The sequence below is a fragment of the Parasteatoda tepidariorum genome, chromosome X2 (genome assembly GCF_043381705.1).
Source record: "Parasteatoda tepidariorum isolate YZ-2023 chromosome X2, CAS_Ptep_4.0, whole genome shotgun sequence".
NCBI classification, from domain to species: domain Eukaryota; kingdom Metazoa; phylum Arthropoda; class Arachnida; order Araneae; family Theridiidae; genus Parasteatoda; species Parasteatoda tepidariorum.
Genome location: NC_092215.1, coordinates 38,026,427 through 38,052,504, shown reverse-complemented (window position 1 = coordinate 38,052,504; position 26,078 = coordinate 38,026,427). Strand labels below are relative to the sequence as shown.

General features: G+C 30.0%; 1 protein-coding gene across 4 annotated transcripts in view; it reads right to left on the bottom strand.

The window, feature by feature from the left end:
• Window positions 1-23,918, bottom strand: part of LOC107436212 (leucine-rich repeat-containing protein 24) — a 228,067-nt gene extending 204,149 nt beyond the window's left edge. For 2 of the 4 annotated variants that reach the window (XM_043046959.2, XM_043046960.2), the window contains exon 1: window positions 23,616-23,886. The gene's annotated coding sequence lies outside the window, so the exon portion shown is untranslated. Of the gene's footprint in view, window positions 1-23,615 lie in introns of all 4 variants that reach the window. The other 2 variants (XM_016047845.4, XM_016047826.4) reach the window with 2 other exon arrangements.
• Between the last annotated feature and the right edge of the window lie 2,160 nt (window positions 23,919-26,078).

Here is a 26,078-nt window from a genome sequence, read left to right as displayed (position 1 = left end):
TCTATTCAATTTCACCTTTTATGTGCACACATGCAACTGCACTTAAAACAGCTGCCTGTGATTCTTTGAATTCTTTGAGTGCATAGTAAACGACAATTCGATAAAAAAGAAAAAATTAAAAAATATAATCAATATTATAATTTAAAAATAATGATTTATAATCCGGGGATTTATGAGGAAAATTCAATCGCGATTGGAGCTTAGTTCCCCGAACTAGGAAATTCGATTTTCTAGTCTTTATTTAGAAACTAATTAAAATTATAATTTTACTTCGCTTTTAAGTTAGAAACTATTGTAATGAAACAAACACCTGTGTATATGCTATTAAAAAAAAACCTTACTAATAAAAAAAAATTGAAAATTGATTCCATCATGTGATGTGAAATATTCCCATTATGTGGAAAAAACACATTTTAAATCCTTAAAAAATCATTTTTTAACATATTGAAAAACAATCTTATTAATTATGCTACAAGTAGTTTATTTATTTTCTTTGTACTTAAACATTGCAAGTTTTTTACAGTTTAAGTTATTTGAGACACAATTTATTCAAATTTTAAAAAAATCCTTACCAAAAATATTTTTTAAAAAAAAACTGACGAAACCGGATGCACTGAAAAAATGAATTAAATTTTATTTCTTTGGGGAAAAAGGGTCGCTTTTTTAAAGTAATTAAGTGGTTAAAGTTAAGATAGTTCAAAAAAATGAAAAAAAAAATAATACATATATATAAACATTTTGAACTAGCGTAATCAGCCTAATTCGGTTGGGGGTAATTTAAATCTGAAATTAATTATGATCCTTAAGCTACAGTATTTCTTTTTTCATTTTTTTTCCCGTAAAGTTCAAGTTTAAAAACGTTATATACAGCAAGGGTTTGCGTAAATGTTGTGGCAAACTTCATGGGGAGTTAGGGCACTTTATAAGGATTAAAATTGTACAGATGTCGCCGTACTGTTAATGGCGTTTCCCTATAATGATCTGTTCAAAAGCACTCGAAGAAACAGTTCATAATAGACAAGCACCTCAAGCGGCGTATGATGACATTTCCGGGTATGGGTTCCAATGCATTTCTAATCTTAATTGTATGCTTTAACTTGCCTAGAAGTTTGTCGTAGCATTTATAGGATCCCCTGTGATACACAACGTTTTTGAATGTGTAAATTTCCAAAAAAAAATTAAAGATAGATTAAAAATACTATTTAGAAAAACTGGAGCTAGGAGAGAAAAGATGGGAAATCAAGTATAGGAAAGTATCTAAGATCTGTTAAATCTCATGCAACAAAAAAATGATCCCCAGTTTAATTTGTCATAAGGTTTTGCATATACATAATTTTAGTTAAAATTTAATCATTTTTTACCAATTCGTTTTAGTCAATATAAAAACAAAATATTTATAAAACAAGAAAATTTGAAGTATGAAATTAACTAACATAAAAGAATAATTTTATGCTTTTATAAATCTAAATTTCTAAGAAAAAACGCATGCTGCCTCACTATTATAGTATGCTTACATTAAGTTTGATTGAGGACTTTATTTTTAATATCCAAATTTTTAAGATATTTTTTTTTTCTTTTGTCGTATGCCTGTTTAGGCAATGGGGGTGCGATTGTTCCTGTTTTTCAGTGGCGCCATCTATGGCCAGGAATTCGACTTCTGCCACGCCATTCACACAACCACAACCCGTTTATAGGGCGGGTCACATTCACACACAAAGGAGAAAGGACATAGAACACACAGAGAGAGAAAGAAACATCCATGCCTTGCCCGGGATTCGAACCTAGGACCTTTCTGATGCAAGGACAGTTCCCTGCCCCCTACACACGCCGGTCGGAAAAAGATACAGTAGAACCTCGATTATCCGACACCATCGGGACCAAAGATCTCAGGAAATCGGAATCATCGGATAACGGCACGGGTTAAGTCAAACTTAAAACTAAGAAAAACATTAAACTAAGAAAAACTACACGAATTGATTAAAATAAAACTTAAAAATAATTGCTTGTCATAAATACAATAAGAAAAAATTTTAGACAGGTTTTATTTCTGTTTGTCTTATAGCAACTAGATTTATGATTTGTCACAACAGTACTAGGTTAGCACCATCAATTACGTCGATGAAACGCGTATCGGTAGGGGTACCTCACAACCACAGTATTGGATAATCGGAATACTACAACTGTATTGCAATCGATAAAAGTTTTTTGTTCAAAACGCAAAGCTAGAGAACCAAATTTAAAAATTAAGCCGACATTTTGAGAAAAGCCACCGTAGAAATAGCCGTTCTTTACGAATGCACGATAGATAATATATAAATATAGTACCAACTATAGATTTATATTAGATAGTTCAAAACTTCATAACAAAAATCTGATCTACATTATCTAATGCTTATCAATGCAAAATTGAGTAACAAAGAGTTTAAAATGCGTGATGTAATCTACAAATGTATTATGAACTACAATTTCTGCTTTATAATATAATATACAAAACATTGCATTAAAAACATGAATTAGCATATCTTTTATGCTCATCAATACAAAATGACGTAATAAAGTGCTCAAAATAATCAATATAGCGATTTAAACCTGTTTTTTTATGAATTTGAATAATACCCTTTCAGATAAGCCTCGAACCTATTGGATCTTTTCAAAAGTAAATAGCTGAGGATAGATAATACAGTTTTAGGATACAAACCAGCTGATAATGAGCTTGCAGGGATGAAGGTCGTGTGCCCCACACGCGTCTATTGATCATAGTATTGGATAAAACAGGCCGATACAATCGGCGATAATTAATGTTGAAGGGGTAGACCCGATCAAAAATACGGAAAAGAAATATTGCACACAAGCACGTGCTGCTGGGGTTATTTTCCAAGGGGGAGTTGGATGAACCCCCAAACGTTTCTTTGTTTATGGGATTGGTTCAATTAATGGACACTTCGGTTCATTTAATCATGAACAAGTGTTTCCTAAGATAATGTTTCGAAAAGGTTAAAAAAAATGAGACGGAAATGCTACCTCCGGTTTTAATCAATCCGTTAGTTGGGTACGTGAGAAAATTTTCAATAGAGGGGTAAGGATTGATAACAGTTGGAAGGGGATGCAGGGGTAATGAAGAATGGGGCTTCCAAAGAAATGATAATTAAAAGTTCTGGAAAAAGAGCTAATAGATGCCTTTAGAATCAATTTTGCGAGCCCTGGTTGAGTTTCATTTAGATTAGCAAAAATAAACACGAAACTTTTGATTTGCCTCTAAATCTATTTTCGAAATTAATATTTTTGCTTGTTTTTATGTAATTTATAATATTATCTTAACATTTTCAATCTTTTAGGTTGTGTAATAAACATCCGATTTAAATATGCTAATTAATTAGTGTTAAATATATTTTAAAAGACGATAACACAGAAATAAAATTTATTTGAAGAAAACTTTCTTTCAACATTTTTGGATTCTCGATCTTCGATGTTGGCAGAAATGTAAAATGTAATATTAAAAGTAAAAAAAGAGTTATGCCGTTATAACTTTTTAAATATTTTGTTTCATAACACCAAGTGAATCTTAAAAATAAATAAATAATAAATCTAAACTTGATTGTAAAACTTATTCAAAGACAATTGCAGGCAAAATGTAAAATAATAATTTTTTGTTATTACTTACTTGTTCAATTTAATAATGATGGATACTTTTTTGAATTGAGCTAAAGATTTTGTTACCCATCTTATACTATTAACGAAAATTTGATCAAAATCGACAAAATTGTTCCAGAGCTATAAAATTACAAAAACTGCACATTTACTAAAAAAATTGAATTATAAAATTCATATTATAATAAAGAATTCTGACCTCGAAAATTTAAGTGGACATAAAATTGCAGCCCACATCTCACCTCACCTAACATAGGAATCAAATGACATAGGGCTAACCGAAAGAGGCTGCATTCTCCTCATATTCCATTCTGTTGGGTATTTGGAGTTTTACAATATTATTAAAGATTTGATTAGATTTGGGCATTCTCTGTGTTAGTTGATAGTTGAATATCACATGTGGTGAAATGTTTAAGATACAATTTACGATACAGTTTAAGACAAAAATCAATAGTCGTAAACATGATTTTAAATAAATGTTTAATAAAACAAATAACTAGAAAATTTATTAAAACTTATGAAGTTTTCTTTTTTTAATTATCTAGCATCGAAATTATTTTGACGCCATGTAAATAATAAAAAAAATTTACTGCACTGATATATTTTACATTTCAATTAATACTTTTTGCATAAAATTTCAGATACAGCCATATGAAAGACCTATATAAAATGAATTTAGTGGACAGATATTGATATCAAACTGAACAAAAGTAATGAAATCACGACTATCAAGTTTCATGAATCATAGTCCCCCCAAAAAGTGCAACAACTGTTTTCAAAAGTAAACGCGAACAATAGAAAATAAAAAAATCCGAAACCTATTGGGGTTCATTTGAAAGCAGGGGTCCCCCCAAAACACCCACCATCTCCATCTGCGCTAACCTATAAATCCGCCCCTTCAATTGACTGAACGGTTTTTCGATAAAAAAGTAAAAATATCGGAAGTTTCTATGGTTAATGTGGTTAACGACATTGTAAGGCAATAAGAAATAGTACTTTTTCGATTCAAACTTCAGCTATTTCGTTTAAAAGTTAAGGAAAGAATGGGGTATCAGCTTCGAAACTTCATAATTATCTTTTCTTTCTTTCCATATAATTTTAGCATCAATAAAAGAAAAAAAACAGGCAGAAAAATCTAACGATATTGAAAGGCAATAAGAAATACGTAATTTTCAGATTCATTTTAGATAAACCTCGTTTACTTAACTCAAAGAAGAAATAAATGGAGTCCAACTAAACTTTCTGTAATTATTTCTACTTCTTTTCAAAACATTAGTTAAAAATAAATAAATAAAACGATATTTAAGGCCATTAGAAATACTTTCGGTGATTCAGCTTAAACCAAAATCGTTTAAAAAATAGAAAAAGAATGGGGTAAACAATTTAAAGCTTTATAATTATTTTTACAATTGTAATAAGAAATAATTTTAACAAGAAAAAATTAAAGAGGAATTTTTAATTAACGGTCTAGCAAGAAAAAAAATTCATGGTAGAGAATAAAAAAAATTAGTTAAAACATTAGACAGATAAAGCAACAATGCCTTCTCAGAAATAAAACTCTCACTTCCCACTTCCATTGATTCAGCAATCCTTTAGCTGTATTTCGTTAATTTTAAGTATCGTTTCGTCACGAAATCGAGTGATTTGTGGCGAAACGCGATATATGTCAAATATATGACGAAAATGTTTCCTCAACTTGGAAGCTCATCGCAGTGCATTGTGGGAGATTGTTAATTAGAATGACGAAACTACAATGGAAACTAGAAGGAGGAAATATTTCTTTACTTTTGACGAAATTAGTTTCCTCGATGAATTGGCGTTAGTTATTACGTCACTTTGGCGAAATGTTCACCTGTAAGGAAACTGCTTCGTGTAAAACGAAGAAAAGTTTCGCGAAATTTTAGTATCCATTTTTTAAAGTGTGTAGTAAATCCCTCGAACATATGCATTTTGTTTTTACATTTGCAACAAATTACTGGGCGATCAGGGTCATGGTAATCAGAGGATTGATTATACTGGGCCGAACTTCGCCAAACTCGTAAGACATCACACAAACCAGTGCCAGATTTACTTAAAAAACTATGATTCACGCCAAGTATATCATTTTACAAATCATACATATACTAGAAGAACCAAATTATCAGCCTTTGGTACTTTTTAATGTTTTATTCTTTTTTATATTTGTTATTTTTTAATTTTCGTTGATATCACGCAAAAAATAAATAAAATAACAATTTTAGAGGGAATAAGTTTAAGTAATTTTTCTACCAATTATAGTTATCCTGCCGATTCAAATGCTTATAACAGCCATGGGACTTGCTAGCTAGCTAGCTAGCTAGCAGCTTTGAGGTTTACCAAGATTTCGTGTGAATTTAATTGTTTGTGGGAAAATACTATTTATTTGCGCGAATTTTAATTATTTTTTCCCTTCGAGTAAAGGAAAAAAAATCTTCAATTCCTTCAAGATTCAATTTAAAATTTTATTAAAAGTTGTTGACTTTCTTTTCAAAAATGTATTGACAAATGAAATTTTCTTTGCAATGCTTAACCATTTTTAAAACTAATCTGACTGGATCCAGAAAATACATTAATACTGCGTTTTGATCTAGATGCAATAAATCTAATTTCAAAACTAATATATACTCGACTGATCTTACAAAAGCTATCAAATTAAATCTTCAAAAACGAATCGCAATATGATAAGGATAAATAACTTTCTTACATCAAAATCTCGCATTTAAGTTAAAAGTGTTTTAAATCTGATTAATTAATCGAATTATATTTCTCTCTGAAATAACGCAAAATTCAATTTATATCTTTTGAGAGCGAAGGCGAAACAAAATCTCTAAAATTATTCTTTGAAAATGAAATTACCTTTGGAAGCTTTTTCGAAATCAATGCAACAAATTCAAGCCTTTCAGTTTTAAAGCCAGCTCAAATCAGTTTAAGAAACTTTACAGGAATGCAAAACATTTTGTACTCCCTTAACATTTGAGAAACCTTAGGTTACATATTATCGAAAATATTTTTTAAAAAACATTATAGTTGTGTAACTTTTTTTTGGTCTTAAAATAAAAATACAATTTTGGAGAAAAGAATCATTTCACATAATTTTTTAGAAAATATTCTAAAAAATAATGTTGGAACGACAGCGGGTATATTCCTAGAATCTTTAAAACATAATTTTAGAACATGGAATCATTAATCTTTTAACTGCTCAAAGTTGAAGAGATTGCTGAGAACGTAATACTTTTTCGCAGATTGATTTCGTCGGAGGCGTATTAAGACATTATACTATGGTACACAATCCAAATACTATGAATACGTAATCTACTCCTAAACTGTTCCAAGCATTTTGTGTTTTCAATACATGTTTCGAATAGTAGCTAGTTTTCAATATATGCTAATTTCAAAAAGTCATGAATTAATTATTATAATCCATGTATTTGACATTAAATAACTGACTAATAAAACGAAATCTTCTTTCTCATTGGCAACTAAATATTTTATTTCATATCATATAACTGGCGTTAAGAAGCCAACCCAATTTCTAAGTTTGCGACTATCAAAGTACAACTCCATAGCCTTACGATTTTGAACCTAATCCACAAGACCAGAGTACTCCTGGATCAAGAATCGGAACAAACTAGCCTTCGAGTAATATTTTTTTTTTAGATCGTGAAGGAAATCCCATATAGATAGAATTTGGATGCATCCAAATGATAATTTTATCTGACAGGTAGTGAAATGTTGTATTAATATATTTTATAATGAAATAATATACTAGTTTTGTTCATTGCCGCACATTTTAAAGCCTTTTGATAAATAATAAACCTAAATTACATTACTATAAATATTATTTTTCATGAAAAACACACACACACATTATATTTTTATATATATATATATATATACATATNACACCTTTCTTCAAGCTTCCTCAAGACTAGTATATAGAATCCAAACAATATATTTTATCGTGAAAGAAAAAAAAAGTCTTAACTCCCCTGGGAAGAATCAATCCAAGATTACATTGATAATATAAAGTTCAAGAATATTTTTATAATAAAAAAAAATATTGGCGATGAACTGCAGAAAATAAAGCGCAAAATCAATCGCAAGGCGAGGAGACAGGAAGATAAAAGATAACCTATACCTTAGACGCCAAAAACAAACAAAGGCTGGAAGAAGGGGACGAAAAAAAAATCCCCAAGATCGATGTCTCCCCAAGCAAAATACACATTCTGAGTGAAGAAAAAAAAGAAAAGTCCCAGCACCCATCTTCTAACAGATTTCTGCTGATGAATTCAATACTCTAAGACCCCACGTAAAAGTCCCCATACTGTTTAAGAATGCATGCTATCTAAAAAAGAAATTCACAAATTCTAAGCTGAAATACACAATAACAAAGGAGAGAAAGAAAAAGACTGAAGATAATTGGGGATTCCGACCCGTGATTAGGAATGTCTTAGAGATTAAGGACTCCAGAGAAACTAAGGGGAATAAGAAAAAAACAGTTGACTTTACGACTTTTTGGAGACCTAAGCGTCGCCAAGTCTAATCCTAAGCTAAGCAATCACATCCAAATAAAAGAAATCTTACCTTAAGTCACATATGACATTTAGACTATTTCAAAAAATAATCACTCGATACAATATTTCTTGGAAAAGGAAAACAAATGCTTTTAATATTTTCTGTATTTGACTTTCTCAAATAACGGAAATAATTATACATTTAACCACTATTTATTTGTATTCATGGATTTAACACTTACTGTCAATTGCTTAAAAATGCAAAACTTAGTGATTTTGTGTGTTCTTATTTTGAACAAAAGAATTTTGCCATAGTTGCTTCAAATTGCAAATAATCCTCAAATCTGTCTGGTTTTCCAATTATTAGTAAAATAAAGATAATTTAAGCAAAATGTTGATTGATAGATTGGCACATACAGCCACAACATTAGATAATTTTTTAAATACAGTCACTGCAATGATCTGCACCAAAAAAACAAAAGGGTAAAACAGTCGATTATCAAAACTCTCACACCATACTTTTTAAGAATGCATGCTCGCTAAAAAAGAAATTCACAAATTCTAAGTTGAAATACACAACAGCAAAGAGAAAGAAAGACTGGAGATAATTGGGGATTCAGACCCATGATTAGAAATGTCTTAAGATTGAAGATTCCAGAGAAAGAGGGGGGGGAGTTTACTTTTCAACTTTTTGGAGATTTAAGCTTCGCTAAGTCTAATCCTAAGCTAAACAATCACATCAAACTAAGAGAAATCTTACGTTAAGTCACGTATGACATTAAGATTGTTTCAAAAAATAATCACTTGATATATTTTTAAAAAAAAAAAAACAAGAGCATTTAAGATTTTCTGTATTCGTCTCTCTCAAAAGAATGGAAATAATTACCAGATCTTTAATGGCTATTTTTCTGTATTCATGGTTTACAATTTCTAATGCAATTTTGAGCATTCCTATTTGGTTGTAGTTGTAGTTAATTTACGTCGCACTAGAGCTGCACAATGGGCTATTGGCCACGGTCTGGGAAGCATCCCTGAGGATGATCCGAAGACATGCCATCACAATTTTGATCCTCTGCAGAGGGGATGGCACCCCCGCTTCGGTAGCCCAAAGACCTGCACGCGAAGTCGAGCACTTTACGGTAGAACAGTTTAACGAGGACCAATACCGCACACCCTCGGTCCCTATGCAGACTAATCCAAGTGGTCACCCACTTGTACACTGACCGCAGCCAGTGATGCTTGATTTCGGTGATCTGCTGGGAACCGTGTCTTAATGATCAGTCCACTGCGGGACGCATTCCTATTTGGAATAAAAGATTTCTTTAGGCATAACCGCTTGCAAAGTTGTTTGGAATTCCAATTATTAGTAAAATAGAGATAATTTGGGCAAAACATTTGTTGATAGATAGACACATAAAGCCACAAAGCTATTTAAATTTTTTAAAGCCAGCTACTTTGATGAACTGAACTAAAAATAAAAAGTATATGGCGAAAAGCAAACTATTATATTATCAAAATTTTTTATTTCCGGTACGTTTTTGAAATCGGCATTGTATAATGTGATTATGATTAATATTACGCATTGATAGTTAAATTAAAATGAAAAATCTCAAAAATTCATAACACCGAAACTAAAAGCATCTTGACGTTTCGATTAAAAAACTTCCAGTTTGACTTTTTTTAATAATGGCAAAAAAAAAAAGAAGAAAAAAAATACAGAAGCCATTAACTTAATAAATATTAGCCACTTCATTTTTCAATTTTGCCTGTTTGGAATCATAATTGTTTCATAAAAAGCATGTATTTCAAAGCAATTGATAATTTCTATACTTTACGAGAGAAATTAAAGTCCTATGTTCATATTTCAGAAATTAAAATCATTCGTATAGGAGAGACATTCATGAATATTAGTTCATTGACTTTTCTTATTTAAAAAAAATTATTGCTCACAGGATTCTATTTCGTCATTTGCAATTTTTTTAAATGCTCTTTTGTTTCTACAATAAATTAAATCGGAAAAATATTTCAGTTCAAAAGAAAAAAATTATCTGAAAAGTCCCGAAAGCTAATATCAACGAAATTAAAATCTTGATTTGCTATAAATAAAATTTTCCTTCTAAATTTAAGTAAAAACGCAAAACTACAGATACAACTGAATCTTTATCAGACAATTTATTTTTCAAGTTTTTATTTTTGTTGATTTTAATAGTCTCACAATAAACGTTTTATTTCAAAGTATTATTTTCATCATTCAAGGGAGAAATACAAGTTTTTTTTCCGATTTAAAAACATAAAATCATGTTTCCAATACAGCAGTTAACAAAAAAAATTGCATTCGTATATCTAACTTCAAATTAACTTTCAGATATAAATTATTTCTCGCAGGATTCAAACGAAAGTGACCATTCAAACCTATTATTAATTACAATGCTCTATTATTTCGTCGGCTACAAGTGGAATTTTTTTTTTCTTCTTAGCAATACTTTTTTTTTTCTGTTTCAACAATAATTCAATAAGAAAAACATTTCAGTTTTTGAAAACGTAAAGAAAAAAGAATTTTCTGAAAAGTCTCTCAAGAATTCACAGCGGCGAAGCTAAAACCATCTTGACGTTTCGCTTAAAAAATTTCTTTTCAAGCCTGCACTCGGAACGAAGAAAGAATTTCGAACTAAAAGCGCAAAGAAAGTAGAATTTTATTACTTTAAGAGAAAAAACTCAAAAATTAAAATTTAAGAAAAGGTAATGATTATTTCAGAACAGAGGGGAATCAGAAAAAAATATATATTCAAATTCTCAGTAATTTTGAGTTCGTATTTTAATATTTTATTGGAAAAATAAAGAAAAATGAGAACAACAAAAGGATTATTTATGAGAAAAGATTCAGTCGATACGGTTGGTCAGTTTTCCCATGGGTTTTGAATACAACGCCCGTGTGCTCCACGATTGTTAATGGTATGCTCTTATGTTAATATTCCTTTCAAGGGGAGAAAAAAAAAACTTAAAAAATATTTGTATTTTAAAGACAAAATTTTTACACGTTTTTATAATTTTGTTTTGATGATATATATAATTTACACTAAGAGTTTTCATTTAAATCTACAAGACTTAAGCATTTATTCACAAAAAGTTTCTACCGTTTTGTCAAAAATTACGCAAGCAGGGGTCTGTCCAGACATTTTGTGAAAAGTTCGTTTCTGTAAAATTGTGAAAAAATTACTCGTAATTTGTGAATATAAAATAAACGTTAAGTATAATTCTTTCAACCAGAATCCTGCTTTTGTGAATTCGTGCAAATAGGGTCCTGTTATTGCAAAAAACGTTTTCAAGGAGTTTAAAAATTGTAAAGAGATACAAGATTATGCTCAACACTGTAAAATTATAATTAAAAAAATAAAACTTTCAAAATAAACAGCAATTGCTGCTACTAAATTAGAGATGCAACATACAAATATTTGGTATTTAGCCTATACTGCTGAACGCAGAATATTCATTTCGGACGAATAAAGGAAGAAGCTTCTGCCGAAGACAAAACTTAGTACGTTTACATCTGTCTTTCTACACGTTAATGGGAAAGTATTGGTCGACTTTTTTTTTTTTTTTTTTTGATCCAAGAATAGAAATCTTAAATATTATATTGATACTCAATAATTTTTATTTTATAACCGTCGTTGAACAGCCGACCCAATTTTTTGGGTTTACGACTACTAATGTTCAACTCCGTAGCCTTGTAATTTTGAACCCAATCTATAAGACAAGGGAACTCCTGGATCGAGTATTGGGAGAAATTTTGCCTTCGTGGAGGACTTTTTGATGGAGCTAACCCGCATTTTGCGTTACATGGAGAAGACCGAACCTCCCACGGTTAGCCTGACGGCAAGGGGACACTAACCCATGATCCGTCTACCACTGAGGATATTTCACGTCAGCACTGTTGCCGGTGCAAGCCAGATGCGGAACTCGTATCGACTGGGATTCGAACCCGGTTTGCCTCATTGAAAGGCTAACGCTTCTATCTCTTGTCATCGCGGCTCTTGATACCCAATAATTAGCAAACAGGTGTTTAAATGACAACAAGAAAATGTGAAGTAACAAATCAGCATAAGCAATCTAAAACAAATTTTCTTCTTTCAACGCACTACAGCCAGTTACAGGTCATGGCTGTCATAAATAGATTTCCCCATCTGGTCTTAAAAAGTCTCTTCCAGTTACCCTTGTTTACAATGTCAAAGTCCTCCACCGAGTCTATTGGCGGTCTTCATCGATTTAAAAACGAATTTTATTTTAATCAAAAATTTTCAAAGTGGGGGAAGTGTAGATTAAAAAAGAAATCTTCAAGTTTTTTTTTTTTTTTTAAAAAAGAAAGAAAAACTGTCGTTGAAGAATTGACGGGAAAAAAAAATTTGGTCACTATTTTCTGTTCGAAATCGAAATTTGCATGTTTTTGTTAATTGTTCCTAATTTGACTTTTTTCATCGAAGAAAATATTTCATGGATATAGAAAATATTTTTTGAGTAGTTGGTCTATATGAAAATTGATGGCTCTATATCTTTCCACGATTACTCATATTCCAGTTCAGAGATGGATTTAAGAGTCGAAATGCGTGCATTGTTTTAATTTAAATCACACTGTCAAAAAAAAAATTTATTATTCATATTTCAAACCGTTAAACGCATTTTTCCCTTTTCCACCTATGTTGCGTCGGCGCAACACTTTCAAGAGATGTAAAAAGTACTTTGCAAAAAGTACTGAATGCGCCAAATAATAAAAACATTAAAGTGATGGAGAATTAACGTTATTTTGTATGTTTCTTATTTCTGACAAATTCAGGATAATTATAAAATAATGTCTAATGTGTCTAACACTTAAGCTTTAAAAATATTGCAACTGCAAAATTTCAAATCAAAATATAACTACTTATAATATATTAAGAACACAAATATATTTGATTCTCCGAAACAAATTTAAAAAATTAACAATTGAGTTAGCAGTTTTTTTCAAAAATCTACTAAAGAAAGAGTTTTCATGGTTAATGGGCTAATGACGAAAAAAAGCAGGTTAAAAATTACATTTATAGAAATTACACTAGAACCAGTATTCTATTTTTACTTACGTTGTCTATTTTTTAAAAAATAAAATAAATGAAATGAAACTACTAATAGACTTAAATCTGAAGAAATCTAACAAAAAAAATAAGAAAGTTTCCAGAAAACTTTTGAAAATGAAACTCGTCAGGTGGAAAAAACTTGAAAAATAATAAAGCTTTTCTCTCACTTAACTACTAAAGAAACGAAGCGTGAAAACTTTTTTAAACTATTGTTTCGATGGTCACAGCTGAAGGAACAAATTCCAAGATTTCAAATAAACATGAAAATTAACCTTAAAATTCTATTATTTTATTTTATAAGAAAACGAAATTTAAAATCTGATATCAGAATTTATAAACACTCATCGATATTTGACTAAATACGAATGAGAAATATTTCTCGGACTTGAATATACAATTAAGCCACCCAAATTTATTAAAATAGAAAGAAAAAAAACATCGGTATGAAAAGATTAACTACTTTGCTATAAAGACGAACTGTTTCAAATGAAGTAAAATATTTTTAAATTTAAGACACAAACATAGGGTTGAAAAAATAAACAAATAAACCGACCGCATAACTTTCACTGTTAGTTTCTCTACAATCTACAAGTAATGCAAACATAAATCTTTTATTACACCATGTGACAATATAATACGCACTTCACTGATAATAAATAGTACCAATTAATGGTAATCAACTAACTGCGTATGTTTGCGACACGATTTTTCAATATTCTCAGCTACTTCAAACATGGCGTGTCCCGCAGTGGACTGATCGTTAAGACACGGTTCCCAGCAGATCACCGAAGTCAAGCATCACTGACTGCGGTCAGTGTGCGGGTGGGTGACCACTTGGATCAGTCTACGTAGGGACCGAGGGTGTGCGGTATTCATCTTCGTTAAACTGTGCTACCGTAAAGTGCTCGACTTCGCGCGCAGGTCGTCGGGCTACCGAAGCGGGGGTGCCATCCCCTCCGCAGAGGATCAAAATTGTGATGGCATGTCTTCGGATCATCCTCCGGGATGTTTCCCAGACCGTCGCCAATAGCCCATTGAGTAGCTCTAGTGCGACGTAAATTAACAACAACATCAAAACATGGCGTACTCCAATATGTGTATTCCAATTACGATCAAAACATTACGTAGTTGAACATAAAGGATAGTACGTGAAAACTTGTTATTTTGATACAACACAGAAGACCATACTTCCAAGTCTAATATCTGAACTCGCACTTTTTAACGTACTCTGCTAGTTCAAGAGAAAAATCTCGAAAAACTCATACAATAAACCTAGCGGCAGTGGACACCTAGACTAAGGTCCACCACTATGGTTATTTTATGCCAGCATTGTGTCTGGCGCAATCCAGTAACAGAGCATTATAAATACCGCCAAAAAAATCTAATAATATTTTTAAGTGGGAATTTTTAGAAGCTTCTTTGCCAAGAAAAATAAAGACACTATTTAAGCAAAGCTATACTTTTAAATTATATGTTCTATCTTGCTGGAAAGATTTAACTGAGCTTTAGTGTGAATCGCCAATTAAAAAATCGCCAATTTGGCATGAGCATAGACAACGCAGCATTGGAATAGATTTTTAGGTATTTGTTCAGACTCACTGCGCATGCCGAACCAACTTGCGATCACGTGATATCGTTAGAAGAAGATTATATATTGAAGAGAACGGTTAAGTTTCGCGAGCGGGAATTTTCCTCCATATCTATCTTTCTTATTTCATATTTGTGTCTGTAAATAAATAATTGAAAAGACACATGGTCTGTCATTTCCTATAATTTATGAAAATATTTTATCTTCTATATATCTGTATTTACTTATACAGTATTAAAAGATTACATCAGAAGCTCTATTTATTTTCACAAAACAGTGGCTTTTCCTTATATTGATATTTGGCGCTATTTTCATTTTAAGCACAGTGTGAAAGATAGGCAAATTTTAAGTCATGAAAAGTTGTAGACAACTAATTTATGAAGAAAAAAAAATTTCTTCTCCAAAGCATTTTTTATGTACCTAAAGACCTTTCGAGAAACTCCAATTATTCTACAACTGATGAAACATTTTAAATCAGTGAAGAAAAATTCCACGAAAATATCTTGATTTTTACAGACTAAATAGTGCTATTGTTGTTGTTCATTTACTTCGCATTAAAGCTGCACAATGGGCTATTGGCGACGGTCTGGGAAACACCCCTGAGGATGATCCGAAGACATGATCACAATTTTGATCCTCTGCGGAGAGGATGGCACCCCCGCATCGGTAGCCTGACGACCTGCACGCGAAGTCGAGCACTTCACGGTAGCACAGTTTAACGAGGACNTGATTCTTGATGCTTGGAACCGTGTCTTAACGATCAGTCCACTGCGGGACGTTTAAATAGAGCATTTTTTTTTTTTTTAATTTTTCGGAGTAAATGCGCACAATGAATATTTTTTACTATAAATTAAAATATTGAAATTTTTTTTTAAATATAAATTTAAGATTAAAAAATTGAAAAATTTCTTGTTTAAGCTCCCTTTCTTCGCTTTCTATCACTTGTATTAAAAAAAAATTTTCTTTCAGTGCAATAACTCACAAAATTTCCGATTTGAACACTAAATTCTCATAATTTAAATGAATTAAACAGAGTCTGATATCACAGTTTAGTAAAATATTCGTCTTTCTAATCTTCGTTATAGCAATGAAACGCAAAGTATAAAGTAATAGGAATAAACGAACGATAGTAAAGGTACCGTAAAAAAACTTAGCATTAAAAGTAGAAAAAAAAAGCAATAAAAAAACGGTTCGCCATTAACCTAAATAATTCAAGATATTCACAGTTTTCTTAGATTAATATTATTTGTTTTTCCTAATTAAAGCAATTATATTATTTAATATAATGAGGAGCTTAAAAGATTTTTTTCTGCTTTTTTTATTTCTTCTGAACATTTATTTTTTGATGTTTTTTGTAAGCTTAGGGCAACTTTTTTTTTAATGTTTACAATTATCTTTACAGCTTTATTTTTTGTAAATCTAAAGCATGCTAGCCCATTTATAGTTAAACCATTCTGATATAATTATTATAAACTTCAATAAAATATTTTATCAGAGTTATATGAAAACATTTAGAAACTAAATCTAGCATTAAAAATTTCATTTATTCGTATGCAAGCATATGGCCTAATTAGAGGAGTATTTGCACCACTATTTTAATTCCTGAACAAGCGGAATTAAAATAGTGGTGCAAATTTGGAAGCGTGTATAAAAATGCTTAGTTTTCCACAATAAGCTATAGTAGTGTTTCTTTTTTCTTTTTTTTATTTCTTAAAAAAGGGGAAAAAACTTTTCCAAAATAACCGAATTTCGCAAAAATACTAGAAATTTGCGGGCCTGCACAGATAAATAATTCAAAAATAAACAAAAAACTGCAGCCTAATTTATTTCTAGTCATTTCTCACAATTGATCTAATTTTTGTACCACGGCGTAAAAACGCGTTGTTAATCTTAAACATTTCCTAAGGCATAATAAAAACAAAGCATTTGAAAACTACATACCACGAAGTAAAACTCATTTAAATTATTTATAGATAGATTTTCTGAAAATAAACAAAATAATCTATCCTAATTTACTGTTATTTAGCATCTTATTTAATATAATGAGGACCTTCCACGAATAATGTAATATTTGCTGCTCACTGCACAAAATAAAAATCACTTATCTAATTCAAATAATGAAGTGTTCGGAATCTACAGATCTAGAATTAAAAATTTACCTTAATTCACATATAAATACTTGGAAACTGAATATTTTAAAGAGGTATTTATTACAATCCCTCAAGCAAATTTAGTATTCACCATACATTTCTTAAAACTCCTTTCTATTTGAAAGATTAAAAACATTTGGATACAACAGAGCTTATTTTAAAAAATAACTAAGCCACATATAAATAGTCAGAAAACAAACAAAATAATCTATCCTAATACGACGTTATTCTTCACAACTATTTCAATGTTTTTATTGAGTGTATAATAGCACAATAATTGTTAACTGTTCAAAAACAATACTCCGGATGCATTTAATATCTCCAAAAGCATGTTTAAAATAGTTTCAATCACCATGTCAGGGATAATGCTTGCTTAATCGTCAACTTTATGGCAGCAGTTTAACGGGAAATAAATGCTAGAACCTCTACCAGGAAAGGGTAAGAAAATAAATTAGGCAACACAATCATCAAAAGTGATGTACCATAATATGCTAAATGGACCCACCTATCTGAGCTCACGCCCTGTCAGTCTTTTGTGTGTAACCGTTTTATTTACCTAATGTTATTGTCCATACTTCCTTCCTTTTTGATGCCTTGTTACAGGTTCTGGGGGAGACGCCGCCTTTGAACAAATTTCAATTGCTCAACTGCCACTTAAGCTTTTCCAGGGATTAACATTCTTTGGATTCTGATTGTAGACTTCCCCAGAAATGAAGGACTTGTTGGAATGGTGATTTTTATCTCCATATTAAAAGGTAATTCTCAACAATAGAGGTAGGGATAACGTTCTTACAAGGGCATAGGCAAAATAGCGTTGCCTAAGGTTATTAAAGAATTCACCCCTCTAAAAAAGAAAAAGAAAAAAAAAGCTAGCTCTGGAGGGCGTGTGCCGCAAGTGGCAATAAAAATTCACTCAAGGTTCCTAACCTGAAACTTTTTTTCTTCTCTTTTTTTTTTTAACAAAGCCTTCTCCGACATGGTCGTGGAAAATTTCTCACCAAAGAAAAAAATTGGCAATATATCTTTCGTTAAGTTTTTTTTATGATCAAAGCTCCACGAAAATTAAAATCTTGTATAATGATTACGTTTGGCTTTATCTATCCGCAACGAAAAATCCACAATCGAGCGAATTTGTTTGCTTTATTTTTAAAGCATATAATTGAAGATTTTGACTTCGAATGTAAATTTAATCAAGTTTATGCACTAGGATAAAGCTAAGAATTTTTTTAATTTTATATTGATCGTTGAATGTTTTGATCAATAACGTAGGAAAGTTCTAGGCATACAATATATATATATATATATTATTCTGCATTAAATAACAGTTTTAAAACTAGCATCTACAAAAAAATATGAGATTTGAAAATGATGTTTCAGATTTTTAAGCAATAAATATTGATAATACTTAGAATTAAAATTTTTAAGCTCTATTTTATTATTTATTCAAACATTATTAATACTTTTAAATCACTGATGATAAATTAAACGCTGATGCTTCATTTTCTAATAACAATACGTTCGATATAGTCTGAATCCTAGGTTCAAAAAGTGGGCGTTAGGGGGAGTTCTAGGGGGCTTCTAGGGGGAGTTGTGTCAATAGGATGTGTAAGAACTAACAGAAGAAACTTCTTTATCGAATATATAAAAATTAATTCATTTTGTATCGAACATATTCTAATAGAAAGCTAGATAAATTACATATTATCAAAGAAGTTAATTCAGTAAATTATTGCAAAAAGATAAATTTTATAGTGAATTATAATATTAACAAATAAATAATAATTATTAGCCAATTTTAAAGGGAAAATTGCACTTTGCTTTCTGTTCTACTAAAAAAAATTTATACAAGGTAATTTAAGATTTTTCTTTTTAGATTTTTAAAATTTAAACTATTCTTTTCGAAGTTTTAGCAAATTATTTCAATTTTATTTCTTTAAATTCATCACGTGCATAATGTTGCAGTTGTTGTGTATGTAATTTTTCGACAAATTCGGACTTCTGGTCGCAATCTGGGAAATATGGTTCCAATCGTTTGGTCAGGAGAGCGCTACAAAGTTTGGACCCCTTAACGTTAATTTTACACTTTTTGCGTATTTCGCTATATCTCGTGAGCTTTTTAAGCGAATTGAGAAAAAAAATTTACACTCAATTATAAAATTAGTTTACTCTTAGATAATTATATGTAAACAATAACTAAGTAAATATTTATTATTTTTCATTACATTTTCTATTATATTTTTTATTATATTATTTAGAAATGGCCGAAAACATTTTGCAACATTTTAAAGAATGTAATTTTACATGGCAAAATACAAAATTGAAGAGAAATCGATCGAGTAGTTCGTGAGAAATTGAATTCAAAAAAAGTCAGATGCTTAAAATTTGATTTCTAAGGAACTATTTGACCAATTTTGCTCAAATTTGGTGTTTTGCCATGTAGTATTGCATCCTTTAAAATGATGCAAAAATTGAGCATCTCACAATTCAAATTTTTTTTAACCATTCTTAAATAAAATAATAAATTATAAATAATTACTAAAAGTTTTTAGCATGAATTATCTTTGGATAAACGAATTTTTAAAAATTTTGTGTAAACATTTTCAAATTCACTTAAAAAGTTCTTGAGATATAACGAAATACGCTAAACGAAAAATTAACATAAAAGTGTCCAAACTTTGGAGCATTCTTCTGACCAAACTATTGGGACCATATTTCTCAGATTGCGACTACGCCCTATATTTTGGGGACCAAAAATCCTAATCCGTCAAAAAAATTGTATATTTATTCAGAGAAAGTACGTTTTTGTATCCGATTTCATAACTTAAGATATATGTTTTATTATTTAATTATCATATTTGAGGTCAGCCCCTTGAACCATTAAGATTGAGTCCTAGAACGAGAAAATCCGATCATTAGATCAAAAGTTATTCAGAGCGGTCTGTTTTAATTTGCGCTCCGAACATTTTTTTTACGGAGAATAGCTTTTTTAATCGACTAATACTTATTAAAAGCTATAATTAATCCTAACAATTGTTATTAACTATAATGATATAGTTATTGTACGTATTATTGTACTATTTGCGCAATAAAAAACTCATTTCATCTTTTGTAGAATTTTTGGCACATTACATTTGGAAACATTCAAAGATGCATTTTGATTTTTTAACGTAAGAATTGAACGTGATGACATATAAAACCAGAAATTGCCTTCAGCATACTAAACATTGTACATAAAGCAATAACTTATTTTTCTCCTATGACATAGTAATGCAAGAAAATTCTATTTGACATTCTGAACAGACATGATATACAATGATGCAGCATTATGGATCGATTTTTTCGGTTTCTCCTATTACTAACTTTCTGATACATTCCTTCGTTGAAGACGATTTTTTCCTACTAGATTGATGGAACTAACGATAGCAAATAGCAATCATTGCGTTGAAGAATGACCAGCACATTATGACAGCAGTACTGGATATATATTAACAAATTTTGGACAACTAAGGTATCAGAAATTTGTACATACTCCCTGCATCAGAACTAAAGTTTGAATCATTCTAACTGAAAATAATTGAGTTCTACCTTTAAAAAAATAATGTTTAAGCAATGGCGATGCCAAAGCAAAGGAATGGGAACCTGAAAATTTGAATTTTTCCGTTACAAAAATAGTATTATTTTATTGAAAAATAAAGAGTGTACATTTAACCCCTTGGGGACGGGTGATTCCGAAAAGCTTTCGTACAAAATCAGAATCAAGTTGCAATTAAATAAAAAACGGTAACTTAAACGTAGTCATTGCTAATTTGACAGACTTACTTTGCTTTTACTTTAATTATTGTTAGTTTAATCATATATATAATCAATGTTAATTCGAAGCATAATTTAATTGCTTTATTTTGAACAAAGTAATGGTGAATTAAATAAATCAAACAATTATAACTCCGCCCACAAATAAACTGCTAAAGAAATACTTTGATTACCAGTTTTATCTTTTTACCCTGATTGATACGGTTTTATGCTGGCACGTATTTGTGACAGTCGGTTCGAAAGGGCTAAGCACAGATTATGATGACAAATCGCAAGAAAACTCGGCTGTTTGTCGGAAAAAAGACGCTACCGCTATAGAATGTACAATTTACAGGTATTTTCAAAATCCCAGTCAAAATAATTTAGAGCTTTTATAATTAAAAAGAAAAGCTAGCTTGTTATATATTCGAACTAAAAAAAAAATCCCGTGCAAATGAAATATCAAAAATAAGTCCCCTTCGCACTTTGAAAATCATTTTAAACACGATAATAAAAATTCATTAAGAAAAATAAACTATTCTTGTTTTGGAGTACATTAACCTTCTACTAAATTACCTAATTACTACCATTACCTAATTAGGGTAAAATTAGAAGCAACGTATAGTAAATATTTTTAATAGTTCTATACGAGTCGTGGTGGCTCAGGTGGTAGAGCCTTTGCTTTTGAATGAAGTGAACAGAGTTCGAATCCCAACAATGGCTGGTTGATACGAACTCCGCACTCTGATCGCACCGACCACACTGCTGACGTAAAAAATCCTCAGTAGTAGACGGATCATGGGTTAGAAGTCCCAGCCGCTGAAAATCCCACGGGAAATTTCGAGGTTTTCCTCTACATGTAACGCAAATGCTGGTTAGTTCCATCAAAAAGTCCTCCGCGAAGGCAAATTTCTCCCAATAATTGATCCAAGAGTTCCCTTGTCTTCAAAATTGGATTCAAAATTACAAGACTACAGAGTTGAGCATTAGCAGTCGTAAACTCAAAAATTGGGATCGGCTGTTCAACGTTGGTTTAAATAGTTCTCTACATTTTAACATCTTTACAAATTCAAATCTTAAATATTAATGCTCTAATTTTATCGCTTCTTATCTAAACACCCGGTATGTGTAACAAATGTAGTAGTTTTCATTTAATTATTGTGAACATGACCCAACAAATTAGCATTTCGGAAGACAAACATGTAAGCTCAAAAACATGGGAGGAAAGATAACTGCGGGTCGTGGATTCCGTGTTTATCTAAACAAAATTACTTAAACACCATGAACGATTGCATTATGTATACATTAATGGGCCTGTGTCCATCAAACCTAGAAAGCAACCCTTTACTTAAGTTTTAAGATTAATAAGTAAACACAATGAATAGATGTCTAAAACTTTCTCTAGTAATTGAAATAAAAAATCAAAACATGTTTCCCATTAACCAGCTAAAAATTTTCGTTTTCCATAACAATATGAAACACTATCATCGAACATATAGAAAAGAAAGTCTAAGACGCTTGAAGAAAATACAGCGTTCATTTTCGGTATTTTAAATAAATTTTCAAACATAAATAAAACTAGATCATATAAAAAACTAATTTAGAAAAAAAACAATTTCATTTAAAAGTAATCACATTCAAAATTTTTTACGGAGTATCGAAATCCACTTTGTAATTGATATCAAAAGTCATTGTAATTAATGAAATTTTGCGACTCTGAAGTAAATTAATTGTAATTTGTAAAGGGTAAATTATTCCAAACAACACATATTCAAATTCGTTGCAATTTGTAAAGGCAAAATTATTCGAACTTACACAAGCTTTAACTAGTTGCAATTTGTATAGAAAATACAATCTATAAAGCTATACAAAATTTAAACTGCGAAAATATTAAATATAGTGTTAGAATATTTATTAAAATTACAGTTTTCAAGAAAAAAATAATTTTTCTTTCAAAATACATGTAAAATGTTATAACGTACACATTTTTTTTATATTGATGTATAATATTACTAAGTAATTTGTCTAAAAAAATTAAATAGTAACTAATAATTAAAAATGAAGAACAAAAATAAAATTTTACTCCATGCGAGGAATTTAAAGAAAAACTATTGGAATCTACAGAAGATTAATTCAGTTGTAATTTGTAAAGAACAAACATCAGAACGCGGATGTTTTTATATTGCTATTTAAATTGACTTTCGAACACACAAAAAAGTAAATTGTAACATGCAGAGACAAAATTATTTGAACCTACAAAAATTAAAGTTGCAAAGAAATCTTTATAATGTTAGAGACTCCATCTTTTAAAGGCAGTTACGATTTTTCAATGGTAGAAACTAAAGCAAAATTTTTTGAAACAATTATTTTTAAATAGAAAAAGAAAACAGAACCTAAGCATTTGCCTATTTAACCTTATCTGCTTTTAGTAGAGGGTAAAATTCTTTTAATTCCAATTTATTAAAATATAAATGCATTACCCTTGCTACCACTTAGAAAAATGTTTTCTGGAGAAGAATCTACGGAGAATCCGTAGTTGGGGTCTCTGTAATGTTACACAGACAAAATTTTAACTATGAAAGTATACATACAATTACTAACCTTAACATTAAGAAAATAAAAATTACTAATTTTTAAAAACCATTCAAAATACATATCAAACCTAGATAATATTAAAAAAAAATGTACAATGATTATATATTACAAACTTATAATAAAGGAATTCGATAAAGAAAATTGCCAACTAAAAAGAACGAACAAGAATTTAGGAGAACAAAGTAAACAAAACAGCAATAAAACTTACATTTTGTTATGGTTAAATAACTTCCTATATTTGTTTTCAAAACTAATCCTTCGAATTACAAACACGCGAGGCTGGTCTCGCATGCCAAATAAGTTCGGAATTGTAGCAAGTCATCAAAATAAAAACATCATTCACGAAATTACTCGTCAAGTTCGCGGATTAGATGAAAGCCTGTTTTAGAAATAAGAAAGCGCACACACTAGGAGCTGTATATTCCGAACGCCAAAAATGTTTTGCCGCGGCCACCTACTCGCGTGGCCCACCCAAATCTGATGTTCTTTCCTCCAATAGCAGATCTCACACGAAGGCGAATGCAACCCTGCTGACAACACTTTTGGCGACTTTCACCTCCGCCTGGCGATAATACGTTTGGAATAACGGCAAACTGAAGGTGCGGAACGGTTTGAACCGTATCTTCAACTTCCGCAATCGACGCTGAGATCGGGATGAAAAACGCACCGGAAATGGGGTTTAATTTGAAATCTCAATTCTACTGTCACTTTACCGACACTTCATCTAAAGATGAGATCAAAATGATGGATGTGGTTATTTATAAATATATTTTCAGACGAATCTGCTATGAATAAATTTTCTTGCAATATTTATTTTTAGCGTAATTATCCATTCGTTAAAATAAATCTTACTAATTATTTATGATCACTTATTAAAAATAAGTGATCATAAATAATTTCTTATATCATTTAATTTGATTTTGTTCTGATCTAAGCAGTTTTATTTGCTTAACATTTCTTATTTACGAGATCCCGATTTAAATCAATTCTATTGTAATAAATATTTATTTACGTAATTATCTACTGTTATCTATCTAACGCGATTATCCTAAACCTAATTAATTATTTCTGATAACTTATTACAAGAAATAATTACGAAATATTAAAAATATTTCATCATTAAAAGAATATTAGAATAATTAAATCATTATTAGAAATATTAAATAATTATGAAATACTAAAAATAAAGAAATATTACTAATTATTTATCACCACTTATTAATAATAAGTGATCATAAGTAATTTCTTATAAAATTTTATTTGATTTTGTTCTAATCTAAACAATTTATTAACATAACATTTCTTATTCCACGAGATCCCGATTTAAATAAATTCTATTGTAATAAATATTTATTTGCGTGATTATCGCGTGTTATCCATCGTTCGCGATAGTCCATAAACTTAATTATTTCTGATCACTTATTACAATAGATAATAATTACGAGTTTTTGACTAGATTTTGTTCTAATATAAATAAGTTAAATAATATTTATTATTCAGGAAAACCTACTTTAAATATCTGTTATTAATACACGTTTTTTACATGATTATTCATAATTGAAATAAACCTTATTAATTATTTATGATTACTTATTATAAAAATAATTAGAGGCATTTGATTTGATTTTGTTCCAAAATAAGCAATTTCATTGACTTAGCATTTCTTATTCACGAGAAACTGATTTAATTAAATTCTATTACAATAAATATTTATTTGCGTGACTATCTAATTATTAACCATCCTACGTTATTAACCGTTACTGTTATTAATTAATGATCACTTATTATATGAAATAATTATGAACTTTTGATTTGATTTTATTCTTATATAAACAATTAAAATAACTTTATATTTCCTATTCAGGAGAACCTGCTTTAAATATCTATTATTAAAGCACATTTTTTCATGATTAGTCATTAAGTGAAATAAACCTTATTAACCATTATTATATCTTGTTATAAAAATAATTAGGGGCATTTGATTTGATTTTATTCAAATATCAAAAATTATATTAACTTTGCATATCTTTTTCACGTGAACCTGATTTAAATAAATTCACAATAAAGAATTATTTGAGTGAATATCCAGTAACTTAAAAAAAAAATAAATAAATACCTATTGATTATTTGCGATGAAAGCAAAAAGAAAAATGGGCTTTTGATTTTTTTTCTTTTCTTATTCTGAATTAAATAATTTTATTAAATTAGTAATTTCTCATGCAGGAGATCTTGTTTCAAATGAATTATGTTATATTTCAAGTTTTTTACACATTAACTAAAGCAAAACTTATTCATTATCTATGGTTACTCATAAAAAGTAATATAGAAATTCGAATATTTTTTTTAATAAAATTTTTTATGATACTTAGGTTTAAATAAAACTTAAATTTGATTATTAATAATTTTTTAGATCATATATTTTATATTTGGAAAAATGAGAATTTAATTTAAAACCACAGCTGCGTATTTAATTTACTGATTCTTGATCTAGAGACAAGAAAAAAATTTTTTTTCGCAAATATATTCACAAGGGCCGAATTTGAATAAATTGTGTTGTAAAGAGATGTGGTGGCTCAGGGGATAGAGCGTTAGCCCTCCAATGAGGTGAACCTGGTTCGAATCCTAGCGATGACTAATCAGTGCGAATTGCACACCTGGCTCGCACCAACCA